Raw genomic sequence first — 22,533 nt, forward strand, 5'->3', positions numbered from 1 at the left:
TGCTGAATTAGAAATGTCTACTCTCTATCTATCTTGTGATTCCATGCAAACATATTTTAATGGTCAGCTAAACCGCACAGATTAATTTTAAACTGAGCAATAATCATTTTTTGCCCATATCTGTGTGGCTGCCTATGGGTGTCTATACACTTGGTTGTGTGCATTCCATGTCTTTCCATGAAAGTTCTGGGAGAAATTTGCAGCAAGCAGTACTATCTTGGTTTCAATGTGGACATGTGTTTCTTTGAAGAGTATCTAAAATGTTTAAAAAAAGAAAAATGTATGAAGCCTACAGATTACACATTGGCCAAAGCAATTTGGGACCATGTTTTGAAATAGTATATTTAGCTAATAAACTGAAGGCAGCAAATATAGCACTGATTTTTAAAGAGTTTTTGGGGAGTTTCAGGGGACTCTTGACTAATGAGCCCAGTATCTGAAAAATTAGTAGATTATATAGAAATAGTGGTATGATCTAGCATAAAGAAATTAGAATAATAAAATCATTAACATAATGTGACATTTTGGGGAGAAAAAAAATATTTTGCAAACAGAAGTAGCACCTCATAAATCTACTAAAACTATTTGGAAGAATCAACAAAAGCCACGTGGATGAGTCAAGTCTAGTTGATACAGTCCACTGGATTTCCAAAGGTTTTCAACACAGTCCATTTCAAAAGGCTTCTGAAGAAACTAAGTAGCCAAAGGATAAGGCTTGACAAAATATATCTTCTTGCCCAAATAAAAGTAAGTGTTTAAAAGAAAGTAACCAAAGTTAGAAGTAAACTCTCAATTCTCAAAAGAGCAAGAGATAACTGGTTGAACTCCACGCAGAACTGTGCTGAGTCTGTCGCTGTTCATCATATGTGCCTCTTTTTCCACATCACTTATGTTTTAAAAAACAAAACCAAACCCCTTTCCTCCAAACAAAAACAAAAAATGGTGTTCAGGTTTCAGGTGTCTAGGTACAACAGATCTGTAAAGAGTAATTTTTATCAGTTAAGTCAATGTATATTCACATACTTTGGCAGGAGATTTGTTGAAGTGCTGTATTAAAATATATTATTAGCAGTATGTGTATCTCTACATCCAGAATATGATAAGGTGTTAAGTCTGAGAAATACGATTATGTGTTATTGAATATGTTTTACAATATTACTAAAAGTTTTAGCAGTTATGCCAGTATTCTTAATTTTTATTACAAGGCTGAACACAAGTACAGAAATTCAGTTTTATTTTACTGATAAAGTGCTTGGGTTTTTTGATTGTTTTCATAATTCCTTTAATATTCATAAAGGATTTTATAGTTTATGAATTCAGCGCTCCCCAGCAGCAGGTTGAAAGAGTTGTTGCCAGTATTCTAAACCTAATAAATGGTTGTGCACCGGACTTAATAGCTTCGTATTCAGATGATAGAAGTACTCAGGCCCATTGGGTTAATGATGTGATCGTTCCTGGCACATTTCTATTCTACTACTCCTGCAGAGCCTTCAGGTTTTTTGACTACTTAATACTGCCATAACATTGATGTGGGGCTGGACAGCACAAGTACACTCTGGCAGAAGTGCAGGTGGGACAGCAGACTGTGTGGTTCTTCGAGGGCAGCACTTCAAGCCCGGGAGAAAGACTCGGCCATGGCTCAGTCTAGTTGCAACCGTCGATTTACTGTGTGCAGTTTTACAGTGGAGCAGTTTGAGTGGGAGGGTTCACTGCGGGAGAAGAAGGAAGGATTCAATTGTGCAAACACAAATTGGCAGCTACCAAAATGAGAAGACAGCTTGGGGAACACGTATGCTCTACTGGCTGAAAGATTGCCACTGGGGTCAATGGTAGCAATTTAACTATGTGGAGTATTTAGAGAGAGACAAACCTGTACTTTGAAACCTGTTTGACCAGACAGAGAGAGGTTTGGAATTATCATTGAAAGTCAGTTGAGTAGTAACTTCCAGATCTCTGGGAGATCATCCTTTCTGCAAGGGTAGAGGCCTAAGCTTTCATCTGCATTTATCCACATTTTTAGATAGCTTTCCTGAGAGCATTGTGAGTTCCTCATTCAGCAGAAAGATACTTTTATTTGCAGAAGGAAAATATGGCACAGCAGCAAAAAAACAAATGTAGAGCAGCACCTCAAAGGTGGAAGGGTATGTCCTCCTATCCTGAACGTATATGTTATAGTGTCATTTGTTCCATTCAGAAGAACTGATGTCAGATGACAGGGCCTTGATGGCAAATTGTTTGCAGAATCAGCAGTGAGTTATTTGTCAGTAGCCTGAACACCTGCTGGAGATGATGGAGTTGTTCTGAAATAAACCAGTAGTGCTTGCAGCCCTTAGCAATCCAGAGGATGACCTCCATGAGATATCCATTTTGTTTTAAATTACTATTTGACAATCATATGTCCTTAAGACTTTTGTTTAATTTATTCTTAAAGCATTTCTGTATTTTGGATTTTAATTCTAGCATTTTCTTTGTCAGTTATGGATGTTTTAATTTCATTTATCTCAAAACAGATAACTTGAAAGCAGGAGATTTTTCTGGACATAAATTCTACTAAATTGTTCCTATATGTTTCTTACTTTGCCATAAGTTGATTGGTGGGTTGGTTTTTTTTTTCCTGAGGTGCATTTTAGCATGGTAGTTTATGTATGTAATGAAAATATGATGTGGTCAATATATTTCTTATTCTGCTAATCTTACTAAGCAGTTTCCTTAAGTTCTTCTAGTTTGAGAGTTTCTTACAAATAAACAAACTTGTTCAGGCCTCTGTTGAGGGCAAGAATGCAATGTTAAAATACCAGAGTCGGTTTTCTGTTGAGCTAAAAATACAACTGGCTTAATGTGTTGGGTGCAGCTGAACGAGTGTTACGGGAAGGTGGTTATAAATGCACCTTTGTACTCTCCCTAATTAATTTTTTTTCATGCACTTGTGCCCAGGAGCAGTCACTATTGCCCTGTACATCAGTGACTTAGCGCAGTGCTCTCTTTGTTCCAGTCTGCTACTTGTTTTCTGCTTCACCCAAACATCCAAAGGAGCTTGCAATAATGGAAGAGCTTTTGGCATTACTTAAGGACTTCTTTTCACAACCTAATACTAAAGGAACCATATTGAGACATATGGGAATGCTTCCAGACTCCCCAACAGAACTAGAAAGTTAGAAGTTTAGCTACAACTTCTTCTTTAATTTGTTGCAAAATACTGTTTCTTGTCATGCTGCCTTAGGGAAGACTATGTCACAGGACTTTTACTAATTTTGAATAATCACTTCATAAAGCGTATTCCTTTTAAGGAGTCACAGCTCAATAATTTCCTTAGTCAGATAGAGATATCCGCATATTAACTGTGTTTGTTTCAGTTGTCACTGTGGACATATTCAGTATATATTGTCCTGAACTGTTACCATTTTCGCATTTAAATTTAAAGAAAGGAATCACTTCCTGCAGGATTCCTTGGCATTTTTTTAAAAAATGACTGTTACATAAATGCCTGTGTGGTATTCCACTTCAAAAAGACTAAATCTAAAAGATGTGAACAAAAAATACAGTGACGGGCAGAGCTAATTCTTTTATTTAAGTGTTCTTCCTTGCTCGCTGCTGGTCTTACTTTAGAGTTACACTGTAAATTCTTTCTCATGAAGTACCTGATGCGCTACTAAAACTAAGTCTCAAGCAACAGTAATAAGAGTAGGGAGAGTTCTGCTAGCCAATTTACACCGACTGCCAGCAGGTATGCCACCTTTATGATGCCACTTAAAAGAGTTTAGGGATATTTTGCTAGTAAAACTAGTCTCGCTTGCTTTCTTCACGTAGCATAACAGAACAGCCACTTCTTAAAAAACAGGTAGCACTGTTGAGGGGTTCCTTTTTCTCTGCAGAAAGCACCGGTTAAATCCCTAAAGGACACGCCGTAACCTGTTCTAAAGAGCAATGAGAAGCATGGCAAGAATCCGTGAGTTTTCACACTGGAACTCTGTAACTTCATTTCCCTTTGTCTTGCTGCCAGTGGTTTCGCGCACACCCCGCTCCGGCAGCCTCAAAAGCGGTACCGCCCGGGAAACCCGCGGCGGCTTCGGGCTCTTAGAGGTACCGGCCGCTCCAGGGGGGCGAGGCGAGGAACCAGAAATAGTTGGACGGCGCTTGTCGGGAGGATCCCCGCTGGAAGCCGGCCTGAGAGCGGCGGTGCGAGGCCTCTGCCCGCGGCGGGCCGCCCCCCCGTTCCCCCCCTGCCGCCGGCGCCCGGGGAAGGTGCTCCTTACATGGGCATGGCCGCTGCTCGCCCGGGGCCCGGGCGGGGTGGCCCCGCTGGAGCCCGGGCCGCGGCCGAGCCGGGGGCGGCGCGGCCCGGAGGGGTTCAGGCAGACAAAGAACAGTGCCGGCAACCAAATAAGGAAGTTGGAGCTGGAGGATTTCAGAATACGAGCAGAGGTTGGAGGAAGGGGGGGAGATGGCGGGGAAGCCGGGGAAGCAGTCTGTCTGCAGGAGGCCGCTTTCCGTTGTGAAAAGCGAAGTGGTAAATACAGGGCATCAAGGCTCACGAACTTGTCGTCGTCCTTCTGTAATCTTCTGCCAGCAAAGCTGAAGAACGCAAGCTGTGTTTGTCATATTTTCTCATGTTTCTGAAAGGTCTTTATAGATTTTTGTTTATAAAGGAGGGGTCTTTGGCAGCCCCGTTCGTTAGCAGCCTGAAGATAAATGAGTCTGCCAGGGGAAAAAAACCCCATTGTAGATAATTTCAGGCATTACGAAAACACATTATGAGTTTTTGTTTACTGCAGTGTTCTAATGAAAACTTAGAAATTAATCTAGAAAAGGTGTCTATGCACCCCTGAGACACTGAGGTGTCTTTGCAGTTGAGAACAGTAGGAAAGGGAGAAAGGGAAGAAAATGAGTACTGAAAAAAAACATCCTGACAATGCCGATAGATAAGCAAATCATAACAAAATGACTTGGTGGCAAAATATTCTGTGATGTCAGAAAAGCGAGTAAGCTACTGTTTTAAACATAGGTATGAAATTCATAACCTGCAATCGTAATCCCTAGTATTTTGGGACATTTGGGGGTTTTTTTTCTGCTTGTATGGGCTGAATTTAAAAGGTCTTATTCCTGGTGGGAAAAGGCACAGAACACCATTCACCTTCTCACTTCAGACTTACTCAGAGCAGGAAGAATTAACACAACAGAAACATTCAGTAGATGAGGGAGCAGCTGTAATCTCTGCTGACTGTGTGAAAGCTAGAACAGAGAAAGCTAAATAGCTGTGGGCACAAACTTCGGCAGGAACGTTTAACATACTGGCCTGTTTGCTGTGGTTTAAAAACGTTAGTAACAGAATGTCTCCTAAATTCACAGCCTTTATAGCAAACAATTACATGCACTATGAGCTTGACATCCTGATGAAAGGAAGTAAGTTATGCCTTGATCTTGAAATTGTGACCAGATCAGCTCATAAACAGCTACTGAAAAACATTTTAAATATTGCGCGGAAGCCTGACTCAGAAGAAACAGCTTCTCTGTCTTTACTGACAGGCCTCCTAATTATAGCAGCTGTAAGTTACTAAAGTGTAACTAATTGAAAGATACAACACACTCATTATTGGCATATCAGGAGTATTAAAGGAGCGAATGTAGTGTTGCGATTTGAGTTGGGAACTTGGAGGGACTTATGGGTGACATTTGAGTTGCTATAACCATCTGTGACTTTATATAATCCTCCTAACAATTTCAGCATCTGAAGTGTAGGTAGACCTGTCACAGACCCATAGTGATGCTTGCAAATGTGATTTCAATATCGCAGCTGAAGAGTGTTATGCCAATTTTACTGTGAAATAAAGAAGAAGCTATAGATACAATGCTAACAAAACCACAGAGGGTAAGCCTTACGCAAGGTTATTTTGCTCTTGATCCTGATATGTTGATTGAAACAGAAGAATATTACAGGTGTCCTTGTAATTTATTTCATTAATAAAAAATAGAGAATCTGGTGAAAGTAGTAGAGTGAGAGAGAGTGAAAGTGTAAGGAAAAGCTGCAAGAGTTGGGAAACAAATACAGGGCAGAATGAACTGCACAGCTTGGGAGAGACAAGAAATTGGACAAAAACTTACAAAATAGATCTCCTTTGTGGTCTTAGTGAAACTGGCAGCTTAACACAGGTCAAAATCCTTTTCAGTCTGATGAATGAATCGTTTTCTGGGTTATATTTTGTTATATTTTAATGTAGCTATTTCAAGAGCTCGTGCACATCGCCATAGCAGTAGTTGTGCAGGCCAGGAAATTCTTATGGATTATTTATGGTCAGAACAGACTAAGAATGCGAGTAACAAAGTATCTCGGTACTTTAAGGAAGCCATTGGGACACTTCGCTTCTCTATATGCTTGTTGTTCAACCATTACTGTTCCAGTTCCTTGTTAGAAAGTGCGTATGTAGTAGACCCACTTTTTTTTCGTGACATCATATGGGTTACAGAGTAAGTCTAATCAGTTTCATTTAAACAATTTTGTACCCTGAAGACCCTTGCTATTTTAGTCCAAAAGATGAAGTAATTCGTATTATAACAAAGAAGACTTAAGCATGAGTCACTTCATCACTATGTACATATACACACATGTGTGTGTATACATATATGTCCATTAAAATGGTAATTGCTTTCTTATGAAAATTGTCTCAGCAATAGAAACTTCTAATTTTTGTTTTCCTCTGTGTGTAATAAGAAGTTTGGGAAGAGGTCCTCCTTTCACTTTATTTTTGTTGAATCATGTTTTAATAGATCAGAGACTTTGCAGTATGATTTGCTTTCAAATGTTGGCTCTAGGTATGGTTTCCTGTCTGTAAAACATATAACTTTGATGGTGTGTATTGACAGAATTGAAAGTGATGGGAAATGTTTGCTTAAATAATCTTTCTTGTACCAAACATGTGATCCTTTATTTTCCATAAGTGCTAAGAAAAACAGAAGCCACAAACAACTTGGTACTCCTAGTTCAGACAATGTGAATTTCGCCAACAGGAAATAATACCAAACAAAGCAATTTACAGTTATGGCCTCAGTCTCTGCCAACACCAGCAAAGTTAGGTAGTACAGGATGCTTGTAATACAGGATTCAAGAGATTTTGAAACAGTGCTGAATGCTTTGGACTGGTACATGTTTAGCAATTGCCATTTCAGAGGTGTAATTAGTCCCTTTTGTTTTTAGGAAAACCTAAATTTGCATTCTGGCTTTCTAAAGAAATCTCAAACTTTCATGCATTACAGGAAAATCTGTGTCCTGTTCCTGGTTTAGTAATCCCCACTCAAAGCTTTTAAATGTTCTCAAGTGCAGTAGGGGAGGGGATGTAATTTTACAGAGACTTTTTTTGTTTTAAATAAAAAAATAAAAATCCACAATGTTTGGCATGTCAAAGCTTATTTTGCATAGCTAGTGTAAGTGGGATGCATTTCCTTTATGTAAGAAAAACAGGGAGATTGCTGAATTGGCGTCCATAAATCATTGAATTCAATCAGCTGCATATGAATCAGTTTGAAAGCTTGTAAACTCTTTCAGTTCTCTCTTCTAGTCCTTCAGTGCCTGTGTTATTGCCATTTCCATCTGAGCTTAACAATGTTTGGACTGTAATATGATGCAGATCTCCGTTGTGGCTAGCTGAATACTCTCTGGGTTGATTTATAGGCCTCTTTAATTAATTTTCAGTTTTTAAGACCAAAAGAATCACATGTCATGTATCTCCCCCATCTAGAAAAGACCATTTGAATCTCAATCAAAACTTCTTGCTAGACCTCAGAATTTTTTAGTGGGTTTTTTTGGTTGTTTTCTTTTTGGAAAAACATCCTGTTTTGATTTAAAGAATTTGAGAGATCTGGTCTTAACTAGAATGATCAGAACTGCACACTGCAGTGTAGCTTTTAATGTCTTTCTTATTCAGCAGCTAGGATGCTAAAATTTTGCATATCATAATGAAGAAAAAACAAGTAGGCAAATAGAAGAAAGGAAATAGAGGCGTGGAGTTATTTGTATTGTAGTAGCACCTGGCAACTAGCTGTTGTGGATAACAATGTATGTATATTCTATTAAAATACACCTCCTTCGTTGAAGATACACTGCAAGCAAAAATGTTGCTTTTGAGTACTATGAATTATTCTGTAGTAGTTTAGGGAAGTCTGTTGAGTTGTTTTATCTTCATTTGTTTTCACTAAAATTCTGCAGATGTAATTACTTGGCGTAAGGTTTTCTCTCTGCGTTTTCAGCTTTTTTTCATGAAGTCATCCTTTTTAGTTTTCATACTTTAAGCGATACTAATTTCATTTTATTTACAGGGTGGTATAAAACGTGAATCTTCATTTTGTGAAGATTGTCAAAGTTTGAATGAACGCTAGCAAAAAGAACCCTTATATGACTTCAGGCAGTTTGGTGTTTGCCTGTTTTACTAATGGCATTTACCATTACCTCCACTAGTTCACAGAAATTAACTGTTGGGGTTTTTACTGCATTTTTCCCAAAACTGTTGTAATCGTCATTACATTTTAAATATTTCATTTAAATATTAGGACTTCAGCGGAGTTGTATGCAATTGTCTTTTTACATATAAATTGTTTTCCCTCATTTTAGTTTGCCAGTCTTGCTGTACATACAGTTTGAAACTCCTTAAACTAGAAACAAATGTTCCTGGAGCTGGAATGATAGGCAAAGTTGTTTACAAGAAAGAATCACAGATCACATTAAGCTTTAAGTTAAGCATATGGTTTTGTTTCCTTTCTCTTTGGATCTCTATCTCACTTTGTGCCTCTTGTTTGGTTCCCAGTAAGTTGAGCTTCGTTTTCACTTTCCGTGCCCAGTTATGCTTGTGGAGTCACAGTGAAGCAAGTGTCTTGAACTAAGCTGATGTGCACAAGCTGTCTTTTTGCTTTCATCTTCCATCCCTGTGAAGTGCACATGAGCATACATGCATAGACATAAAATTCTTCTCCAAAATTCCTGGAACATATGTGCAAAATATGTGCAATGTAAGAGCTGTGACAGAAGAAAATGTCAGAGCACTCAGTTGTCTTTACTGCACTATTAACTCACTCTGTTATAATCAAATACAAAGGAGAAGGTGCAGTTAAGACACGTGATGTCCAAATACAGTTTTTCTATAATTGGCTTTTCCTCTTGTACATCAGTCTGTTCTTTGTTGTATGTGTTACGTTACCTGCAGGTATTACTGGCTGAACTGTGTTCTGCGTGTTAGATAAAATACTCTCCTTGACCAGCATACTTAGCCAAAATCATATAGAGACCTGATCAGTGATGAGTGATGCTCTTTTTATCTTTGTGCTATCTTTAATACTATGTGTATGAGCTACCGTGCTTCTTCCCCATAGTCACGTACCAGAATTGGAAACAGAGTGCTAGTGCAGTGCCAGTCTTCTCGCTGCTGGGGTCTGGCATGTCACACTCTGTTCTAGCACTGGGGAGATGCTTTATTTCCCCCTCCCTTTTTCCTAGATGGCAGCTTTGCTGTGTTCTCCCTGTGTTGTTCTGGGAGCCGTTGAGTGTTGCAGAGTGAGTTCTGAGTCCTAAAGAGGGTTGGGTGGTGAAAAGGGTGAAGGGGGTTGAGTAAGCAGGGGAAATTTCAGTGCCACCTTGTTCTGCATCATCCACCGTAGAATGAAGTGTCTCAGGTACAGGTCTTGCTTATCTTGGGGGTTCATACCAGCTGGAGGAAAATAGTTTGGTGATGTTCTTGTGTAAGCCCAACAGATTCCAGGCATCTAGAGCTGGACTGCAATACACACCGATTGGAAAGTGGAGCTAAAAAGAGAAAGAGAAGCACCCTTACTTTCAGCTGTTTTAATATCTCTTAACCATTGTCCAGGTTATTTAATAGTAGTGAGATAAAAGGCAGCATGTTCGTACACTTTTTGCTGTCCACGTTGTAGAACATTCAAGTGTTCTTGATGACCTCTGTGGACTTGAGAATAGAGGTTTTATAGACGTGTCTTTTGAGATTGTCCATCTTGTTTTAAGCAGATGTTTAAGTAGATGTTACTAATGATTAGTTGTGTTCTGTGATTACTTATGAAACTGATGTTGGCATGTAATCTGTAAGAAAGCACTGGATCCAGACCAAGTGGGTTCTGGTAGGAAGGGTATGTGAACCAACAACAGAATCTGTTCTTCAGTCTTCGTCTCCTTGTGGAAAAAAGAAGGAAAAAAAAGACGCAACTACCTCCAAGTGATGCCCTTAGTGGAATATACAGTAGTAATTTATGTATTTACAGTAATTGTTGGCACTCTGGATGGTTTTGCATAATTAGACTGCAAAATAGCATGATTTTTGTAACATATTGTAAATCTTCTCTGAACTCTGATGATATCCTTTAACAGGTGAAGACAACACAGGAGTTTGTTTATAAAACAGGTGACTAAAGCGTGCAATAGTGATACGTTTTTTCTGAAAAAAGCTTCAAATTCAGTTTAACCTGAAAATTCAGGGACTTGGCAGTGATGCGCAGTGGCAAAAGCGTTATTTAAAAAGGAACAGAAAATTATTAAAAAGCTTAGAAGAATGACTTGAGACATTGCCTCTGCAGTTCTACATTAAAACATGCAGCCATCCCACCAGCTCTGTTGTGCAGACAAAAATGTTGTGGAGATCATGGAAACTTTTCCTACGCAGAAAAGCTAATGTAAACTCTCGTGGCGACGTTTTTGTGCAGCTGTAGGGCAGTATGGCTGTTTTCCTCTGCTTTCCAGGCAGCTGCAGCGTCTGCTTCTGTTTTATCAGAGATTTCTCAAGCTTTTCTGCTGGCTATGGATGCCGAGTTCCTGGGGGGAAGAAAGTGAACTTCCAGCATGGGACCCGAGCCTTTTTTGGCAAAAAGCGTATCAAAACCTCCCAGTTCTTGCAGCTCCCATGGCAGAGTAATTAAGACTTAGTCTGCAGCATGAGGGAAAGACGATCCCGATGGCGATTCGCTGCGGGAAGCCCGCATTTCCCTGCCGTTCCCAGCAGCCCGGTAACGCCTCTCGCAGGCGCGGGGGAGCGCGGGCTGGCGGCGGGACTCTTAACGTGAAGCCGCCGGAGTGGGACGCGCCGGCGGAGGCTCCCTGAGTCACGGCGCGCTGCCTGCGCCGCCCGCCCTTATATAGTGCCGGGTACCTACGGTAGCCGCGCCGCTCCCGCTCCGCCGCCCAGCTCCGCTCCCGCCGCCCCTCTAAAACTTGCGCTCGGGTATGTGATAACGGCCCGCGCAAGCGTTGCCGAGGTAAGATGGCAGGATGCTTTTTCCTGAGTTCGCACGGGACGCGTTTTCTGCGGGTGAGGCGAAGCGAAGCGGTGATGGAGAGAAAGCGAGGGCATCAGGGCAAATGAAGTCGTTGCTGTGATCGAGTCGGGCTGACCGCGTTTCTTCCGAGTGTTTCCTTTTCGTACGACTGCTTCTTGCCCTTTTAGTTTGGCACATTGTCTGTGGGTGCGTTCGAGTTTGGCTGGTGCACTTTATTTGCAGACCTTGGCCATCCGCTTGGTGTTTCCAAATACAGAAAGGATGCTGTTGTGGCGGCAGCAGCCGAGTGTATCTCCGTACTTCAAGACTTGCTAAATTAGTTGTTAGTTTGTTAGTAAATGTGACCGAGTAGTAAGATAGGAATGTTTTCGCAGCCTTCTTTGTAGAAGACTTCTGTAGGAAGCCGGTGATACTCCTGGATGAAAAGAGAGTTGGCAATGAATAGGAGACTTGGATGTTTTAGAAAACTTACTATGACTTCTTACAAAAATTAAACCAAAATCAAGCAAAATATTGGGGGGGGGGAAAGGGGGGGGAGGGGGGAGTTGTCCTGTGGAATTCATTACTCTGTAAGGAAGACATATTTGGTGACCTAGCAATGATGTACTGTTGTAGTTAACTTTTTTGCCGAATGTTTATCGTTGAGCATTCAAAGGAATTTGGTGTTACTTAGTAACTTTGAAACTTATAACAGTAACAGCTTTGAAGATTTTTTTTTTTTTCTTCTTCTCCCAAGTCTGTAGCAGGCATTTGTTTAAATTTTAGTAGTGAAGAAAAAAAAAAAAAAAAAAAGAAGAAAAATGTGAAAGTTTCCTGGCAGCAGGCGCATAATTAGAAAGAAGGCTGGGAAAAGACTGGCCTTCCTTATAATGATGTGTTTACAGAAACTTGGAAAGCAGAGATATGCATTGGCTATCAAAGAGAAACCAATGTCTGCTGTTGGAACATTTTCGTCAGCCTTATATTAAGGAATATGGCACTGCAGAGCATACACCTAAAAATAGGAGCGGACACATTCAATGTTTCATTAGGCTTTGAGGTCAAGAAACTGTTTTTCCACATAGTTCTGTGGCTGTGTTAAACTGATACCTTGATTCCTGGGACCAAACCTTGTATTTCTGAAATTAACTCTGTAAGGTGTATTACATATTGTGTGGAAAGTTTTATGTCCACTCACAAGTCCATGCACCAAAATACACTGAAGTTCTGGGGTGGGAAAAGTTATGATGATGTTCTTAAGGAAGCCCAACAGTCGCCAGGCATCCAGAGCGGGTCTGTGATTCACAATGCATACCAGACATAGAAGGATTAAGATATAGAACTGATAACAGAAGGATGGAAAAACATATAAAAAGTTAAATGGCTCTCAGCCCATGTCCGTTGATTGCATCTAAACCACTTCACTATGAAAAAGGGGGCAAATACTTGTGAGAACAGGATTCTGAGAGAGATTCTGTTGCATCCTGCCCTTGGATGGGTAACAAAACCTGCAAAAACCGACTGTCTGTGAAATAATATTCTGGTACTAATTTTCCTGGACAGGAGAAGAAGCCCTGTGGGAAAAGATGGGGTCAAAGGGATAGAAGTTTGAATAAAAGAAACTGGGAAGATGGAGTAGGAAATATACAGATGCTCTTACAACTTCTTAAATTCTTAGGAATATGCAGGTAGGATTTTGTTGGAATTAGGAGTGTCTCATTTGGATAAAAACATTTCTCTCATCTTTGAGATAGTAGAAACCTTATAATCACAAAGTCAGAGTTTACCAGGTTACCATACGCTGCAATCTGACATAGAAGTTTTCCTAAAATCAGAATGGTGGATGTGTGGTAAAGGTTTGTTAGCAGTTGCCAGATACATGTCACATAACTTTTCTTGTAGTTTTATGAGAGCAAATCATATATTATTTTCTTTTTCAGTGAAAAACTGTTCTGAAAATTTTAAGTGTGATTTAGTAACAATAAGCAGCCCGATGTATCAGGATACCATTTAAAAGCACTGCTTTTAAAATACATGTTTTTATGTTCTCACACTTATTTTTCTATAAGAGCAGAACAGTTATACGTATTTTCCTGCCAAGTTCATCTTGCTGGACACTCATGCACCTATTATTGTAGGCCTATTATTTTTGACTAGCCTGAGTCTACTGCTTTCTCTTTGCAGAGACTATGTGATGATTGCAACATATAAAACTTTGCAAAGTGTTATTAACAGTAATTATTGTTTTTGTATGGTTGTAATTATTGTAAAGGAATTATTGAGATCCACAGTTCCAGGCAACAGAAAGCAAGTCACTATTCTCTGCTCTGCACTGAAGAATTTTTTGAGCTAATATGACAGTTGTGGAGGGCATGATAGTCCGTCGTCTCCACAAACAGGAGTGGGGTTGCAGTTTTGTCATCCACTTTGTGGTCTGTATGACTGCAACAGCCATTTCTAATAGCTATGTTAGCTATGTTAGAACAGCATGCCTCCATTTCTGTAAGGACACAGTGGTAAATCTGATGAGTAATGTTCAGCTGTTGGGTTTTGGGCATTGGAAGACAAAGGGAGTGGCCTGGCTGGAAGTGGCCTGTGGGATGCTGGTCGGCCCACTTACACGGAGAATTCCTTCTTTCTCTCCTGTAAAGAATTTCTTTCTATTAGTCTGCTTCAAAATGATCCGTGAGAGGCTCACCTTATTTAAACTTACCTGGTTCTCAGCTGGGCAAAGTATACTGATCTGACTTGTAAAATCATGTATTTGATGGGAAACTATTGTGTTCTTCAAACAGCAAATGAATTTCTCAACCATCTCTGCTTAAAGTAGCTGCTTTGTGATTTTACCAATGCCAACATTAATGTGGACCCATGTGCCTGGGAGCAGAGTAGAGCATCAATCAGTGTGATGTCATGTATACAGGTTTTCTCTGTGTGTAGAGCATCGTTTCCTGTAGATTATGAATAGTGGTAGGCACCAAACCAGACAGACAGGAAGATAAAGACCTTTGGTTTTAAAAAGCTGAGTTTCTAAGATGAAAATATGTAGATAACGGAAGCACGGGGTGCAGTGAGAAGAAACTGTCTGAAAGATGAAGATAAGCATATGCACTATCAGTTACATACTTTCCACATGAAATGTTTTATGTTATTGTCTTATGTCTTTTCATTTGCTGTTTACTCTCCCAGAAAGGAGTCTTCAAGTATCTGGGGATGTATAGCACCTTTACTGCCCTGAGAAGGGTTGGTGACCCTAAGATTTTATTTTCCCAATAAAAATTTCAGGATTATGTAGAACATATTAATTAACTGATAGTCCCATATATTCTTGAGGTCATAATCATTGGCTGGAAACTTTTCATCCTGGGAATATTCTTTAACCAAAATATGCCTATGGAATTTTGTATTCATGAATCATCTTCCATATTGGAAATATTCCCATTTTCTTAACAGATAGTATTTCAGTGGTAGATTAAGTAATAAAGTTCCCTTTGGAGTGAAACTCCAACTCAGTAATAACAATGATTTCATAGTGATAATATATCCATTTGGAAGAATTAGGAAGAATGCATACAGAGTAGTTACTAAGTTATGGTATGCCCAGAAGACTCATTTTAACCTCTTATTCTGCAGAAAGTGAAGAGGAGAGTCTTTTGTGACCACAAGTGTCAGAACTTCCTGGAGCTTTACAGATTATTTAACATTTTGGTATTCATATTAAAAAAAAAATGCTTACTGTACCATCATAATTATCATAGAAGGAGAACCAATAATTGAGGCAGTTCTTTTTACATCTGTGAATTGTACTTTCTGGATTAGTACATGAATAGAAAACATAGGAAATATCTTTCCTCCTCATTGCTGTCTAGACACTTAACGTGGTCCTTCTTCCACCTGCTTGAGACATTCTAACCCTTGCCAAGGCAGGAAGTTTGTGTTTCCTTTATTGAAGCAGAAAGTGATTGTAATTAGCGTATTGTGTATGGCACTCCCCAGTGCTTTCCTTTTACACAAAGGGAAAGAGTTTAAGATAACAGCATTTGTTTTTTATATAAATAAATAAATACAAAGGGCTCAATTTATTGCTGGGCCTTTCTCTGTCTGGTGCATCTGCATGACACGAGCCAAGACACAACCGAATCTGCTTTCCCTATTTTGCATAGTGTGTATATCTCTCCAGGGAAGATTCGAGTGAGAAATCTTGGATTAATTTAGATTATCTTAAACCATCCTTTGGTGGCAGTTATTTAGAATTCATTCCTGTCCTTCCCAGGACTTTCTTCTGGGACTGGGGAATTTTATTTCTTCACATCACCAAAAAATGTTCCTCTTGAAATTCCTCCTTGAAATGTTATCAGTTTCAGGCAATGCTCTATATTGTATGTGCTGGTCTAAAACATAGGAGAAGAAAAAAACAATTCTTCTAATTCTTCTTTTTGAAGAAACCAATCATCTCACAGTTCACTATAGAATATTTCAAACAGAAAGTCACAATGTGAGCTTGAGTTCGTACTTCAGCCTCAAAAATGTGGAAGAGTTTTTAGTTGAAGAGCTGAGTCTGTGTGTCAGGAGCTGTTATACTGCATTGCTAAAGTATCCAAGTTTTGGTAAAAGTTCGTAAGATGGCACATGTCTCATTTGTCCTTTTGGATTGGTGTAAATTGAAAGCTTTCTGAAGACGATTATTTGCAGACATGATGTGTCAGCCAGCAGAAATGTACAGGAAAAGATTTTTTGGTTTTCATTGGCAGCATGGTTACATTTTTTTTCTCAGACTAAAAAATGTAAAAATAGATGAACACACAAAAATCTGTTTTAGAAATGTTAGCATTTATACCAACCAAGTAACCCCATAAAATTCACAGTGATGAGTGATATTCTTGTCTTGTATGCTACTGTACCCAGTAAAGCAACACAGTAGCTGAGGTGTGCATGTAAATAATGGGAAAACATAGGCAATTTGTTTACAACATCAGTATTTAACCCCTTGCTTTTACAATCTTGGGCAGGATTGTTTTAATCTTCACATTTACAAGAAAATGACTGAACTTTGCTTTAAAAGCACTGAGTTTAGATGGAGATCCAGTCAGCTGGATTTAATTTTTAAATTGCAATTTAAAAATAATTCCTCTCCTACAATGAAGAATCCACTTCAAGAAATGCATGCAGGCAGTATCTGGTGGGCTGGAGAAACACCGTTAGGAGTTCTTGCCTGGGCTCCAGTAAATAGAAAAAGAGTATGGAATATTTTGATTATTTTTTTTTGTGCTGCTTCTGCTACAGAATCACTTAAAAAGCATGACCCCAGTTCTCCAGCCATAATGAATACAGAAATCTGATTTAAATCAAGACCTGCATGTGTTACAGCAACTTTTCTCAGGAGAGCCAACCTGCTGGTTTTAGTCTGGCTGAGCTTTAAACTGGGCTTACTCCTACCCATTTTTGCACCTTCTCCACTACTTGGAAGACTTATCCTTAAAAAAGATCATGTTATAATATATAAGTTATAACATAATTTATGCATAAATAATGTGTATATATAAAAATAATGTATATAAATATAAAATATGTTATTTCTGTAGTTCGATTTTTGTCATCTTTTTTAATTTTTACTCCATGGCTGAATTCACTCTTCTCAATAGGCTGAATCACAGTGGGAACATAGTCACTAGAAACAGAATTGTTTCTTTCAGTTGTGCTTCAAACACTGTGTGCATGTGTACATGCAGTTGTGTGTAAAATGCATGTTTCTGACTTCAAAGAACAGATAATGCAGATTTTTTTTAATGAGAGGAGATCATGCAAGTCTCTTTCTGTGTCCATATCTATCTAATGGTATGTGAATATATATATATATGTGTGTCCATACAGACCGTAAGTAAAAATCTGTATCTGACTCATGGGGATGATTTGTTTAAAGCAGCTATTAAAGTGCAAAACAATTTTAATGGCCAACTTTGGCTTGCAAAGCAGATTCACCAAGGCAACATAGAAAGTTTTACACAAATGAAAGGAGAGTTTCCTTGCACAGAAAGCCAGTGGTGCTGTATTTCTTCCAACCCACCTCGCTGCACTTATTTTGGCTCTGAAATGTAAAGCCTTTCTTTTCAGTGTTCGAAGTTTTCCGGGGGGCACCCTGATTTATGGCTGTATTTTGTGGTGACCAAAGATCTAGGGAATTTTTTAGTACAAGTGAGGCTTTGAAAACCCCAGAGGTGGTCATAATATTTTGTGGATGGGGTATTTTCATGCAGTATGTATTTGTGTGTGATCTGTGTTTCCTGTAAAAACTTCTAGGGAATTAAATGAAAGCATGAGTTACTTGGTATTGCATTACCGATGATGAGTCTGCTGCAAGATGATGCCATTTAGTTCTGTGCAAATCTGAGGTGCCTAAACCAGAATTATGTAAAGAAAATTTAAAGGGACTATTGATATCCACACCAACAGAGGTGTTAGTGCGTAGGTACAAATGACTTTCGGACATTTTCATTAAAAGAGTGCCTGGCCTTCAGAAGCATCCATCAGTATTACTCAACTGAAAAGCCACTAGACTGTGTATTTCGCTCTATGAACTACAGATTCTTTTCTGTGAGAAGTCAGAGACTTTTGTGTTTTCTTTTCCACAACAGACATGTTTTCTCATCTGTTGTGGCCAAATTCTATTGTTTTTCTGTTTCTAAAGCTACCTAATAATTTTCATAAATGCGTGATAATTCTTACATACCTAGTTTCAATGTCCTCACCAATATTTATTCTTTCATGTATAACATTTGTAGCCTATTTTTTAAGGCAGTAAATCGTTTGCCATACTGCTTGACTATGTTCTAGGGAGGAAGTCTTGATTTCCCATAAATCTTCATAGTTTTTCTATCTTTATAAAAATCTGGAAATCTGTATGTAACATAAAAAAGAGAGACACCTCTTCTATCAGTTTCTGCAGACACATGAAGTCCAATTTATAAAGTGAGACTACGGAAGTTCAAACTCTATTGAAAGTACATTATGTTGTCTTATGAGTCTCTAGGATGTTACATGTGGTTTCCATTCTTTTATCTTTAGTGGCTTTTGGAGTTTCTGCTAGAGATTTAGAGGTTATTAACTGTTTAACATTTTCTTAAGTGGTTCATGAGGAATTTCTGGAAAATGATTGCTTCCATTTTCTTCTTTGTATTAAAATGCCATCTAAACATCTTTCATTAAAAAAAAAAAAGAAGAAAAAATTATTTAATATCAGTTGTATTTCAGGAACATTTGTGCTCGTAAGACACAGAGCTTTCAGGGAAAGCTTTTTTCTTTCATATGTATGCAACTTAATTAGATGAGTGTTGCATGCGTATTTGTCCGCGTAGATGGAGTGCCTATTAACTTAAAACCAAAATGATATGTCAACATTTTCTCAAACAAAGAATGAATTTTCAGCTGCTGACTCTGAGGTTACTTATATGGTTGTCTCTGGCCTGTGAAACACAGTGTCTTTAAGTGTTTCTGAGATTTTAGAAATAAAACTTACACAACTCATTCTAAAACTCTAGGTTCCTGTGTCCCTATCCCTTCAAAATTTAGTGGTCATGCTAATGGATAGGTATAAAGAGCCAATTAATGTGAATAATGACCTTTATCTGAATCATATGAAATACCCAGAAAAACAAGCAGAAGACTCAGAAATCAGGATCTCTTTGCCACGTTTCCCACCGATTGGATGGCTGCCGTCAGCAACCAGCTGCAAGCAACACATGAGCCTTTGCTGCAGCCCTGGCTGGAACATATTGCAGTAATCTAGTCTTGATGTCAAAGGCGCGTCATGTGGTATGCGGAGCACTGTATGGTGGAACCATTCCCAGGATGGTGAAGCTCAGTGCTGACCACATGCATTGCGATTTGCCGAAGATCAAGGACCTGATTTCAACTCTGAGGAATCTTTTAAGGAGGGAAGCAATGCTTTCTGGAGCATGAGCTGTCGTTTTAAAGGAGTAGGGTTTTGTGATTGCCTGTCTAAGCTTCAGCATATCCAGCTGGTCTGCAATACCTCACTGGAAGTTTTCTTATCACAAACAAACCATCGCAGGGATTCTGCAGGTTCACAGAAGTATCAAGAAATTCAGACCTCAGAAACACACACTCAAGTAGTGGGTACTCTGTTTGTTGCAGACTGCAGTAATAAATCAGGGCATTAACATGTGAGCACAAATGTTATAATTATAAATTAGTTTCAGGTTCTTTTGCCATGCATGTCTTGAGATGAAGCAGGCCATTCCTGCACTTCTTACAAGGATCTGATTATATCAATGGGCATGGCTTTTTGTGCAGTGAAGTGTTTGGTTCAGAAAAAGTACTGATATTTTTAATGATAGATTCAGTGTGTTGTTTTACTAAAAGGCAATAAAGTACTTCTGGTTTCATCCTTTTCTGACTGCAGTCTGCTCCTCGTACAAACTAACAGGCAAGGCTATTTCATCCTCGCTTAGAACACTTTGCAGACTGTTTTGTAGTACTTCTGTAACTTTGTAAAGTTAACAATCCTGTTGGGTACAAACTTTGTATTTTTGGTGGTAGATTGTAACTAGAAAAGAGGAGTGACCTGGGGACAGTTAATTATAAAGAATTACAAAAGAGCTCCATGGGCCACTGAGGCTAATTATCTCTTTGCAACTAAAACACAGTGTTCACATTGTGTCCTTTTTGGATTAAGAAGATAGATGTTTGTGCTTCAAGCATTAATGCCTACAAATGCAAAAGACGGGCCCTATTTACTGAGTGAATTCTTGTACGAGTGCTGAATTAGAGGAATTGTTTGCAATGCTAATATTTGAAGTAACATGCTTGTTGATAAAGAGCAGAATAGAATTGGAATGCGTTTAAGCAGGAAGCTGATCTGTAGTAGATGAAAGTTTGGAGGGGGGGGATTGAATGAATTTGTATGAGCATACAAAGCCCTGGGATGCCTAATATTTTTACTAAATATCCTCCCTTTTTCCAAAAGGTTTGGTATGTTCACCAGAATTCCCAGTACTGGTAGAGCAAAGCTGGTTATGTGTAGTAATAGAAGATTAACTAATTAGAGTGAAACAGTGAAACTGGGATGTTTGGGAGAAATTTGTAAAACATGTGCATAGTAGCTTTTTAATTAATGGAAATGTTTAAAAAAATGCCAGGGCCTCACATAGAGAGTGATACAAGACAGAAACAGCTTGTCCAAGAGATTAAATTCTTCACAAACCCATAATTAAATAATACTTAATGTGCTTCTGAGTTAGGGAAATTGCCTCTCTGTCATCATTGATGTTCTTTATGATAGAGGAAGAATCATGTAAATCTTCTGTCAAGCTTCCTGATGTTAATCTTTGTGGTTGGCTATTGAGATTATTCTCAAATGCTTCCTCTATTTAATTACCTCAAATTCCTCAAGACTTTTGTTATAGGTTGTCCACTGCTTTGCATGAAATTAAAAATGTCTTTGACAAGAGTCACTTAAAAAGGAAGGAAGCTACCAATATGATTAGTTTCTCAATTAATTGCCCTTTGTTTCGGAAAATTTAGGGTTTGCTAAAACCACTGACCTTTGTCAAAGTTTGTAGAATAATTTAAGCTTTCATATGTGTTTCATAGTTGGTGGAGGTAACTGCAGCATGCTGCATAAAGGATAGGGAAAAGCTGGTGAAGGGGCTTTTCAGAAGATGTGAGACATATGAAAAACATATTTCCCTAATTGGTCTGAGCAGCAGTTCAATGTTTAAGAGTTTTTCTTGGATGCTCTTGGATGTATACATTCAGGACTAAATCAATTGGTTCTCCTGTGAATTGCTGACTGTGCCTAATATTCTTGTTATCTGTTATCAGGTCTTGCATTGTACAGATTCCTGTCACACAGTATTGCACATTGATGTGCAGATTGATGTGTTGTGGGGACAAGAGCGTGCATTTAAACTACCACGCTTTTGGTCTAGTGAAACCATTTCAGTGTCTTCTTTTCAGAAGATGTTAATAGTTTTGCTGTGATAATAGCATATGTTGTCCAATGTTTTTGAATGATTGCTTTTCTAATGAAATTCTCATTGAGGTGCTAACTCTTGAGATTTATCTTTGGTATGTTTGGATTTTTTGTTCCCAGTAAAATTAGGATTATATTTACTGTTGTTGATTAATTTACACACTGGCCTAAAAACTGAAGGATAAGCAGTCAGAAATGGTAGTGTTGTACATCACGTTCAGGCTATGTCAAAGTCAGGCTATGGCTGGGAATAACATGAAGTTATAAAAGTTGTCTCTAGAAAGTGTCAAGTTTAATTAGTTATACCTCATTAGCTTTAAAATTGGCTATTTTTGTTCCACAATAAGTGTGTACACATAAGCAGTTTGGAGTACCTGGTAGGAATATCTATTCTGGTATAATTCTGCCTATAGACCAGCTCAACTGATTCCGTCGTCTCTAGTTTCCTAGTCCGAAACAGAGGAAAAAGTAACATTTCTAACTGTAGTACTGTAGGCTAAAACTAGTGCAGAAAATTAGTAGAAGTGGTTGTTAAGCCCCAGTTAACTAAGTGATACTTAGCTGGTGTTGAAGGAGATGCCTTCTGACTTCATATATTTCTAGACGTTTAAAACTTGTATTCACCTGATATTGGTACAGTTTCTTCTGAGGCTTCATTGTGTGAGCTTTCCCAAGATTTAATTTATTTTGTCTTGCAGTCTTCTTATGCTAGTTTTTCGTTCATATATTAATCTAAGATTATTAAATTTTCTACAGTTCTCTGTACTGGGAAGAGTTGCTATCTTTGTAGCTTTTCTTTAGCTCAGGCAGTCAAATTATTAAGTAGCAATAACAAAGCAAGGTTAGACAGTGTGAACTGTAAAAGATTCTAGAATATGTTAATTGAAATTGGAACTATTACAAACTTGCATGCATCTTTGCAAGTTGCATATTATTGCCTTTTCCGTGCTCATTTAGCAAAAGAAGTTATCCACTGGGAGAATGGTGCTTTCTTTTCCCTTTGATGAATTAGGTAATGATATGAAATTCTGTATCAGAGACTTGAAGAAAACTCAAAAACTGGAGGGAAGGCCTCCAGAGTAGGAATACAAGTGAATATGTCCACATTAAAAATGTTTTTTTTTTTTAGAAGAAAACTGGTCAATATTGTAACATTTTTCGTTTGATGACAGTACTATGAACAAATTCTACTGAAGTTATGAGAACCTGTAGTATGTTGATCTCTGGTGTCGTTGGTGTCTATGTTGTATAGCACAAATGCACTGCAGAGTGTAACCCATGGTTCTGAGTCTCAAGAGCTG

The 22,533-nt window shown here is 38.6% G+C and overlaps 1 protein-coding gene across 8 annotated transcripts in view; it reads left to right on the forward strand.

The window, feature by feature from the left end:
• Positions 1-22,533, forward strand: part of PALLD (palladin, cytoskeletal associated protein) — a 198,649-nt gene that overhangs the window by 120,403 nt on the left and 55,713 nt on the right. The window contains exon 1 of one of the 8 annotated variants that reach the window (XM_074586954.1): positions 11,122-11,241. The exons of the other annotated variants lie outside the window; for them this stretch is intronic. The gene's annotated coding sequence lies outside the window, so the exon portion shown is untranslated. Of the gene's footprint in view, positions 1-11,121; positions 11,242-22,533 lie in introns of those variants that run through there. 8 annotated transcript variants of the gene reach the window in all.

This window comes from Larus michahellis, chromosome 5 (assembly GCF_964199755.1).
Source record: "Larus michahellis chromosome 5, bLarMic1.1, whole genome shotgun sequence".
Lineage (NCBI taxonomy): Eukaryota > Metazoa > Chordata > Aves > Charadriiformes > Laridae > Larus > Larus michahellis.